Genomic DNA, 9326 nt, shown 5'->3' on the forward strand with positions numbered 1-9326 from the left:
TATCAAAAATCACATTGCAACCAAACCTTGTAATTCATTACAACATGCTTGCTAGTGGGAGAAGGGAAAAAACAAAAAAATTATCCCTTTAGAAGTGAAAAGGAGTAAAACAAGCAGAAATTGCATATAACTACTATCAATCATGCAGTTATAAAACAAGCCATTCTACTATACTTGAGAGTTTGGCTAGTCTTTTCCTTATGATTGTTTAGTAACTCCATCTAATCATCTTTTTCCTCCTAGTGACAGCTCTCAAGTCTGGTCACCTTCCTTTTTTGATAACAGATACAGGTTGTTTGTTTTTTGTTTTGGTTTTTTTTTTTTTTTTTTTTTGTTTGTTTGTTTGTTTGTTTGTTTGTTTGTTTGTGGTGTTTTTTTTTTTTTTTTTTTTTTTTTTTTTTTTTTTTTTTTTTTTTTTTGTGGGTTTTTTTGGGGTTTTTTTTGCCTGCTTCCTAGGAGACCGATTTTCCAAAATTGAGAGGAAGAGAAAGGTGGAGGTATTGTGGTATTGTTGACAAAGGATTGAAATCATACTCTGTTGTAGCAGAAATATATGTACATATTTTATCTTAGGAGTGATTCCATAATTCCCACTGTTTATGTCTCTAAGTGTTCACTGATCATTTGTGAACCAGAAGTTACATATCAGCTTGCTTTCACTCATCAGAGATTATAAAAATCTACTACAGACAAGACTTCATGAAAGATAATTAATGAGTTCTATGAGGAATGACAAGATAGCCAACATCACTCTCATACATGTGCATAACACAATAGATAAGATTTTATATCAGAATTGCTGGCCAGCTTAGTTGCCATGCCTCATTTCCTTTAATAAATAAAAGTACATGTACAAAAAAAAAATAGAGATTCATAATATTTATAGACTAATTCGACTCATTAAACTAGTGAAGAAGTTTAAAGGTTATTAATGGATCGTTTCCAAATTCTCTTTCTATAATACAGAAAAAAATACTGGCATTTTATGTCCTACTTTAATACCATTATCCCCAAGGTTCTTCATCACTATCAGTAAGTGCAAAAACACTGAAAAATATCCTTCCAAACGTAATTTAACACTTCTTTCAAAACCATTACGAAAAAAAGTTCATTAATATCTTTTTAAAAATTTACTTTTTTTTTTAAGGAAAAGACAAAAATAAATTCAAATCTGACAGTCGAATGTCGTAAAATGTTATCGGACAATTTGGTAGGAAGCTTTCATTGCTCCTTTTTTTGTATTGCAATGCCCCCTGCAGGTACAACAGATCCTCTGTTTCTCCATAGCCTTTTCTTTAGCTCTTTGAGGCAGTATCTCATCTGACAAACCCATGATTTCCAAAACCCTTGGTTAATTGCAAAATATTGTTCGAATCACAGGAAAAAAAAATCAAAACAAACTCAAAACAACAAAAACAACTCATAATGTAGAAAACAAGAGAATAAAGGAAAAAGAAAAACCCACTGACTATGTGATAATCATTATCCTGCAGAAGATAGACAAATAGAGGATGCTCATCCCTCTTTGACAGGTTTCAGACAGGAGTATGGAGCAGACAGTCGGAAAGACTGAGGAGACATGAAGCTGTGACACCCAGGTGCGGGCCTGGTGCCTCTCAGCAGCAGCTGTGGTGGTATGATTAGAGTGACTCCTTGTCTGTCCCAAGTGCACTGTTAAAAATAGGTAATTTGAAGGATTTGTGGTAATTGTTCACACACTAGGAGCTTGACTAAGGAAAGCATGTCATAAAAAGAGAAAGAAAGGAGATTTCACAGTTGTTGGCAGGTATGATTTGATTGTATTAGTTAAATGTCATGTTTCCTACCTGTTAAATTCTGCAAGCATGTTAAATAGAAGCTCCATGAAGTAATTACAACATACTGACAACAGATAGGACACAGTTGAAAGTTTTATTCTGGTAGAGTCATATGTGTTGATTTGTTTCTTACAAAGAGCTCAAGAACTGCTTCATTTCATAAGCTGAAAGAGGAAAGACACTTAACTACGTTTCTTTAAAAAAAAAGAAGCAAAAAAATGCAGCATGTCTGAGTGAAAACAGACTAAAGGCATCTATCCATTCTTTCTGACTGAAAACGCTACAAATTAATCAAACACTTAAGAAAATATTTTACTCCAGCTTTATAAATACAGAATATTGAGACTGAATAGCTACAAATAATAACTGGCATAAGAACAAGGCTTGCTCTAGTATGATAAAAGAATATTTGCCTTTTGGAATTTGTTAATTTAAAAAAAAATTAGAAATCTAGTACCATGTTAACTTTTCCTTGTCTTAATTTATATTTATACACATTTTTTATTCAAAATAGAAAGGGAAAGAAAACTGAAACTTCAAATCAAGTTAATTCATTGAACAGAATGTTCTTTTATCTTTTTCACACAATTCTGATTTAAACTCTCACACCTTCATCCCTATATTCCCCAGCAGGAACCTTGCCACTTGTTTCAGGATATAATATGAGTCAGACAGAAAACTGGATAATATTTTCTCAAAATTACAGCCTATAAATCTTGATCCCCTGGTAGATAGAATTATCAAAATAAGCACTTAGTTCACCTTTACCCTTAGGAAAATTCAGTGAAATCTGTCAGAAAATATTACTACAGCAGTCTTAATTAGCAAAGATATTTCAGAGTGGCAGATTCGTATTCAATTTGCCATTTTTTGAGACATTAGGTAGTTTAAGGTAAACATTACTAAACTGGTGATATCTCATAATTATTTTAGCTCACTAAATTTCTTTGAGTCTGGTAATGGTTATTATCTTGGAGTCATGGTTGGGAAATGGAGAACATACACTAATCATTCAGCACATGAACTTCAGGCAGGTTGCTTTGAAGGACAGAAATGTCACATCTACTTTGCCCCCTTTTTAAACTCTTTTTTGTATGACTATATTGTATTTATGCACGCGTGTCTACTACTACAACTTCAAGTAATTTAACCAGATAATTACTATAAATGTGCAGCCATTCTATGAGACTGGTGGTAGATTCTTAAGAAAGGAAAGGTCATGCAAACTCATCATACTTATGGCTTCACTTTATTATAGAGTACAAATCAAATCTGACCTTTATGTACTTGAGTAATGTAAAAAAAGTCTCAATTAACAAGTTTTTGCCTCATGCAAATGTTGTTCAATAACTTTTAATGATGCTGCCAATTATTAATACAATAATGTTCTTTACACATTTTACAGTGATGGAAATGATATTAGCTAATGAGGTAAAAATATAAAAGCATAATGAAATATGGAGCTGAAACAGCAATGGAGCCACAGCAGAGACAAATCTGATATTTTTAAAAATTAACCAACACCACATATGTCAAAACTGATCAAAATATGAATTGGTAATGAGATAATTTTGTCTTCTCTTGCCTCCTATCTACAGAAATTCTTACTCAGTTGCCCCTTTTTATTGCCCTACTCAGTAATCTTTCTTGTCTTGCACTGAACTTGCCACAATTTCCTGCGACCAGGTTATTTTTAGATAAAAAAGAATATTTTGTCATAGTAAGTCAACAAATACCTTTCTTCTTGCAGCCTTGTGTTGTCTCAGGCAGAAAAGAAAATGTTTCAGATAAATGCCAATGACAGTGTAATTAACAGTATCTGCAGTAGTAAAAAGAGATTATGTGCACTTGAGGTGTGTTACAGGCTGAAAGAGTGAACATGCCCCATCAGTTGCTAAATACCATTTGTGAGCCCTTGGAGGCTGTGTGGACTCATCACATATTGGTAAATGGAAATACAAAGCTGAAGGGGAGCTTCCCCTACACGGAGGGGAGACAATAGGTCATAGGAAAACTAAAACTCTCCCCACAAAAAGTTGAAGCAATCATTTATGTCCTCACTACAAAGTCTGTCTTTTACCTCAATTACTTTATAAAAAATTTCTTCAAAGATCAAATTCCCATCTAAGTAAAGGAATCAAAGTCATATCTGTTCTTTTTACCTTTTCATGCATAGAAATAGAAAACAAAGATGAAAATGCTTTAATGTCTTGAGAGCTCTGTTTTAATAACCAAACATTTTTTATGTCTACAAACTCAGCTATGACCTTTTTGATTCTGAATCAGTAGGTACACAGAATTAATGGGGCCTAACTAATTCACTTTATACTCACACCACTAGTTTATTTAGATTAATTTTCTTTACTGTTCTCATGTTCTCATAAGCTTAACAACAACTAATAAATAGATAGAAGGCATACTACAAAAAATAAACTGAGAGATGATTTGCTTAATGAGTCACCAAAAGACAAATGTTGTTACAAAAAGCACTAAAAAAACTCATGCTAAATGTAGTGGATGGATGGGAAATACTAATATACAGATATGATGTAAACACAGTTATTATCATATATATATATGCAACTATATATACTTTCAATATGTTTCAATATTTTAACATTTAAAATATAAAGAGGGCAAGATAAAACATTGGCAAGGTGAGATAACAGTTCAAAAGAGGAGAGATATCAAGAAGATTTAAAAAAAACTACATGAAAAATTGTAACTCCTGGTAACTGAATATACAACATATTATGCAATACAGGGAAGTCATTATTAGTATAAAGATTTTGAAATCTTTACCAAGCCACAGAAAAAATATTTTTGCAAAGTACAGGACTGTGGGAAAGAAAAGGTCATTTCATACAGAATCAGGCAAAAATGTAGTAACCTTTCAATCTCCTAAAGCTGAAGTACTACACACTGTGAAAGACACAAAAAAATCCTTAAATGTCTCCATATCAAACTGAAACCTGGAAACTAATGGTAGCCTACAGACCAATACTGATGATTAAGTGTTCTCACTGTTTACAAACACCCCTCTTCTCATTCCTGTGCTGACCCTCAGTAGCTTGTATTTAACAGAAGAAACAACAAACCAACATCTCCAAAAGGATTTTCAGAGGAACAAAATCACAGAATCATAGACTGGTTCGGGTTGAAAAAGACCTTAAATACCATCTAGTTCCAATGTCCCTGCACTAGACAGGAACAACTTCCACTAGACCAGGTTGCTCAGGGCCCCATCCAAACTGGCCCTGAACACTTTCAGGGTGGTGCATCCACATTTTTTGGGCAACCTCTTCATGGGCATGGCAGCTGTGAACCTGAACACAGGCATTCCCAAAGGCTGTGACAAGAGGAAAAAGGTGAAATGCAAAAGTAGACACTTTAAATGAAGTGTTAGGAAATGAAATGAGACAAATTATGAGCAGATGGAGTGATTTAAAAGCACTGAGCCATTCTCCTTCTATAGTGTCCATTTTCTGACCGAGTTTTCTGTTTAATAGATGGTTTCAGGTTTTGCTCTCTGGCTTCCAGACAGTAATTCATCTCACCTCAGAATTTCAAGTGATGGCAGACTCAGCACTTGGCAGTCAAGAGAGTCTACACCAATGCCAGGACAGAGGCTCCTTTTGCAAAACTTTAATCATTTACCTCTGAGGTGGTCTTCTCAGACCTTCCTCAATGCCAATAAAGAAAAATAAGCAGTTTTAGAGAATGATGCCTCTAACATGTTTTGAAAGTGTACTCTATGCTGAAATTAATTCCTTTCCAGAAGTGTCTTTTTCTCTTTGCTGACCATTGAAGCAGCTGAGAATGACTAGCTCAAATACCCATGTCTAGACTGTATCCCACGCCTGCATTCCTTTGACAAATCCCACCCAAGATGTCAAAAAGTGAGAGGGAAAATATCAAACTGTCTGGTTATACAAGAAGAAACAAGGAAAAAAAATGCTGGGCCCTTTAATGAACTATATGAACATTTATGGAAAATTATATCAAATAACATACATACCTTTGGGATGCAAAACCCCCTTTATTTGGGGGCTATTAAAGAACAAGAGGCAATTCTAGACTGCCTGAAAAAAATATTTGTTGTTAATTAGATATGTGGCTTCAGCTACGATGAAATCAAGCAAAAACAGAAGAGAAGGGGAAAAAAAGAGAACAAAAGTGCAAACCCACTACCCCTGCTGTGATTGTTCCCAATTTCATTAAATATTTCCATGCTGTCTTCAATAGGTCATAAGATTCCTAGGAAATTTCTAAAGGCAATTTTCAACATATGACAAAAATCTGCTTTATATTTGCAGATTTATAATGGTTCCTTGGAGTTTTTCATTGATTATGCTTCCCAAATGAATCCCTTGGCAATTGAATCTTTCTTTTGTTTTGTGGCTTTGTTTGTTTTTTTAGAAAACATTTTCAGCTTGAATTTCTGCTTGACTCCTTGGCTGGATCAAGGGTCACTAGTCTCCCTTCAAAACCATCCTTTTTTTTTTTTCTTTTTTTCTTTTTTTTTTTTTTTTTTTTTTTTTTTTTTTTTTTTTTTTTTTAATCTGGGAGCACATATTTTCTTTTGAACTGACTTTTTAGGGGTACAATTCCCACATATGCTTTATCTGTCAAGTTTTGTTTCCTGTAACTTTAACAACTTTTGTGTCCTGTAATCATTCCTCTTTGTGTGCCCATTTGGACACTTTAGCCAAAGTGATTCTGTGAGCAGGACATACTCAGAAGTATAAAAATTATTTATTGGTTATCACACCCAAATGATCAATACTACGTTAGGCATTAATGTGCTCACCACTTTTTATAAGATATTAGCAAACTCTCTGCTAGCCAGGTAGGCAAAAGTAAAAAAGGAGAAAGGGCAGCTCCTCCAGATCCCTGGAGCACAGCCACAGTCATGCCTCCCTCCGACACTCTGATTTTTCTTGATTTTATACTTGCCTATGTCAATGCTTTCCCTTGTATTACCCTGCTTGCAATTTCAGCTTTCTCATCTCACATGAATCTCCTCTTGACTTCCTGACAGCTTTTTATTTTTCTCCCCTGCAAGTTAGCATTTTCCTCAGAATTCTGAGCCATGGTTGCGTAACTTCAGCATTGGACCTGGTATCCTCAGGCACAGACACTTGCATGGACTTCTAGACAGAGGGAATAAAACTTTATTTTAGCACTGAGATGAAGGTGACAAGGGTGATAAGGAAGGGAATTAGTTTTCAGTGGTCACCAGTCAAACCTACACCTCTGAGTATCAGTTGCTCAGCACTATTCTTATGCTTATCCTATTAAAAAAAAGGTAATCTTTTCTTTGTGATGCACTACTATACACTTCTGCCATAAACCTTATTATAACGCCATAAATCATTACATTTCCTTGAACATTTCAATCTATCAATCAGCATTTGGATAAAGGCCAATTTGAATTAACGTTGCAAAAAACTGCATTAAATCCTGTAATGACACCTATCCATGACTAGAATCTTGCATCCTCTCCATTAAAATTTATTCTGCAGAGCTTATTGAAGAGACATATTTTTATACATCTGCTTCTGAATTATACACACAGCATCTTTGTCAGTAATGAAAGAAGACTTTTAAGTTAAGTTTGATCCTCAATGATTTTCTTAATATATCTCCTCATTTTCTACATGAGCCTCAAATTTCTGAAGTCAGAATTCAGTCTTACTGACAGACATGCTGCAGTAGTCACACCACTAACCAGCTTAATTGTGCTGACCAAATATATAACAAAGTTAAAGTGCTGTTACTGAAAGCTCCTTTCACTTCTGTAGCTTAGTCTGTTTCAGAAAATTATTTTCCACACATTTTTAAATGCCTTGTTCCTTAAATATATGGGTGCTCCAAAATACCTGTTCTGACAAACACTATGTTGTAAAGCCATTTAAACACTTACATAACATGTACAATTTTTTTGGTACCCTTTATTCTTAAGAAAATGTCAGAGAATTACAAAGAACAACTACTAAAGGAGCAAAGAATGAAATATGTATGTAATGCTATAAAAAGGTTGAATATGGAAAAATTTATCTAAATGCTGCAGTTGAAATAAGCTTTGACACTTGAAGGATAAAGGTCTGATCATGTCTGACTATGGGAAAGAGAATGGATTGAGTTGTTAGGGAGGCAAAGAACCACAGAATCAATGAGGCTGGAAAAGATCTCTGAGATTATCGAGTCCAACCTCTGACTGAACACCACCATGTGTCAACTAGACCATGGCACTGAGTGCCACAACCAGAATTTCCTTAAACACCCTCAGGAATGCTGACTCCACCACTTCGCTGGCCTACCTATTCCAATGTTTAACAACCCCTTCCATGAAGAAATTCATCCAACCTGAACCTTGCCTGGCACAGCTTGAGGCCATTTCCTCTCATCCTGTCACTAGTTGTCTGGGAGAAGTGGCCAACCCCCACCTGGCTACAACCTCCTTTCAGGCAGTGGTAGAGAGTGATAAGGTCTCCCCTGATCCCCCTCTTCTCCAAGTGAAACAACCTCAGCTCTCTCAGCCACTCCTCATAGGACATGCACTCCAGATCCTTCACCAGCTCTGTTGCCCTTCTCTGGACATGCTCCAGCACCTCAATGCCCTTAAGAAGGCTCAAGGCCAAAGGAGACATGAATGTTTCTCTTTTATGGCCATAAACTAAAATACAAGAAGTTCCACCTCAACTTGAGAAAGAACTTCTTTATGTTGAGGGTGACAGAGCAGTGGAACAGGCTCCCCAGGATGGCTCTGGAGTCTCCTCACTGAAAAACCCACCTGGATTTGTTCCTGTGTCACCCGTTTCAGGCGAATCTGCCTCGGCAAGGGGGTTGGATTTGGTGATCTCCACAGGTTCCTTCCAACCCCAACAATTCTGTGACTTTGAGTGTCAGCTGCTATATGTGACATACTATCTCATTTGCTGTCCTTCACAATGACTTGCTTATACTTGTCTCTTACTTGGATTTAAGGTTTAATTGTCCCCAACTCAGAAAGCTTCATCTACATCACACACTTTCCAATTCATTAATAGATTGGATACAGGACAGAAGGACTAAGAGGCTAACTAATGTACTTGAGTCCACATGGAAAAGAATAAGAAGGGTCCTACTGACAAGTTTGTGACTTGCCACAGCTCTCAACCAAATATTAATTTAAATGCCAGTGTGGTCTTAATGATAGTACTGACCACTAAAACTTAGAACTCCAGCTACAATTAAGGCAAGATTTTTTAACCTCTAAGCCTCATCTGGTGTTCTCATCTAAAATCTCATCCTGTAAACATAGGGAAAGAGTACAGGATGATGAAATCAGCAGGCAGTAGCTCCACAAGAGGTGTCATTGCTGTAAGACAGTCCCCACGGCTCTGTTTGGTAACTATTGCCCTTTAGCTGTTGAAAGGCTGGCTAAACTCTGAAGAGATCTTGTAGACAATAGATGGTGCCAAAGTTACACCAACACAGCTGCACCTCCTTCTAGCTCAAATCCAT

The sequence above is a fragment of the Zosterops lateralis genome (genome assembly GCF_965231275.1).
Source record: "Zosterops lateralis genome assembly, chromosome: 2".
Classification (NCBI taxonomy): domain Eukaryota; kingdom Metazoa; phylum Chordata; class Aves; order Passeriformes; family Zosteropidae; genus Zosterops; species Zosterops lateralis.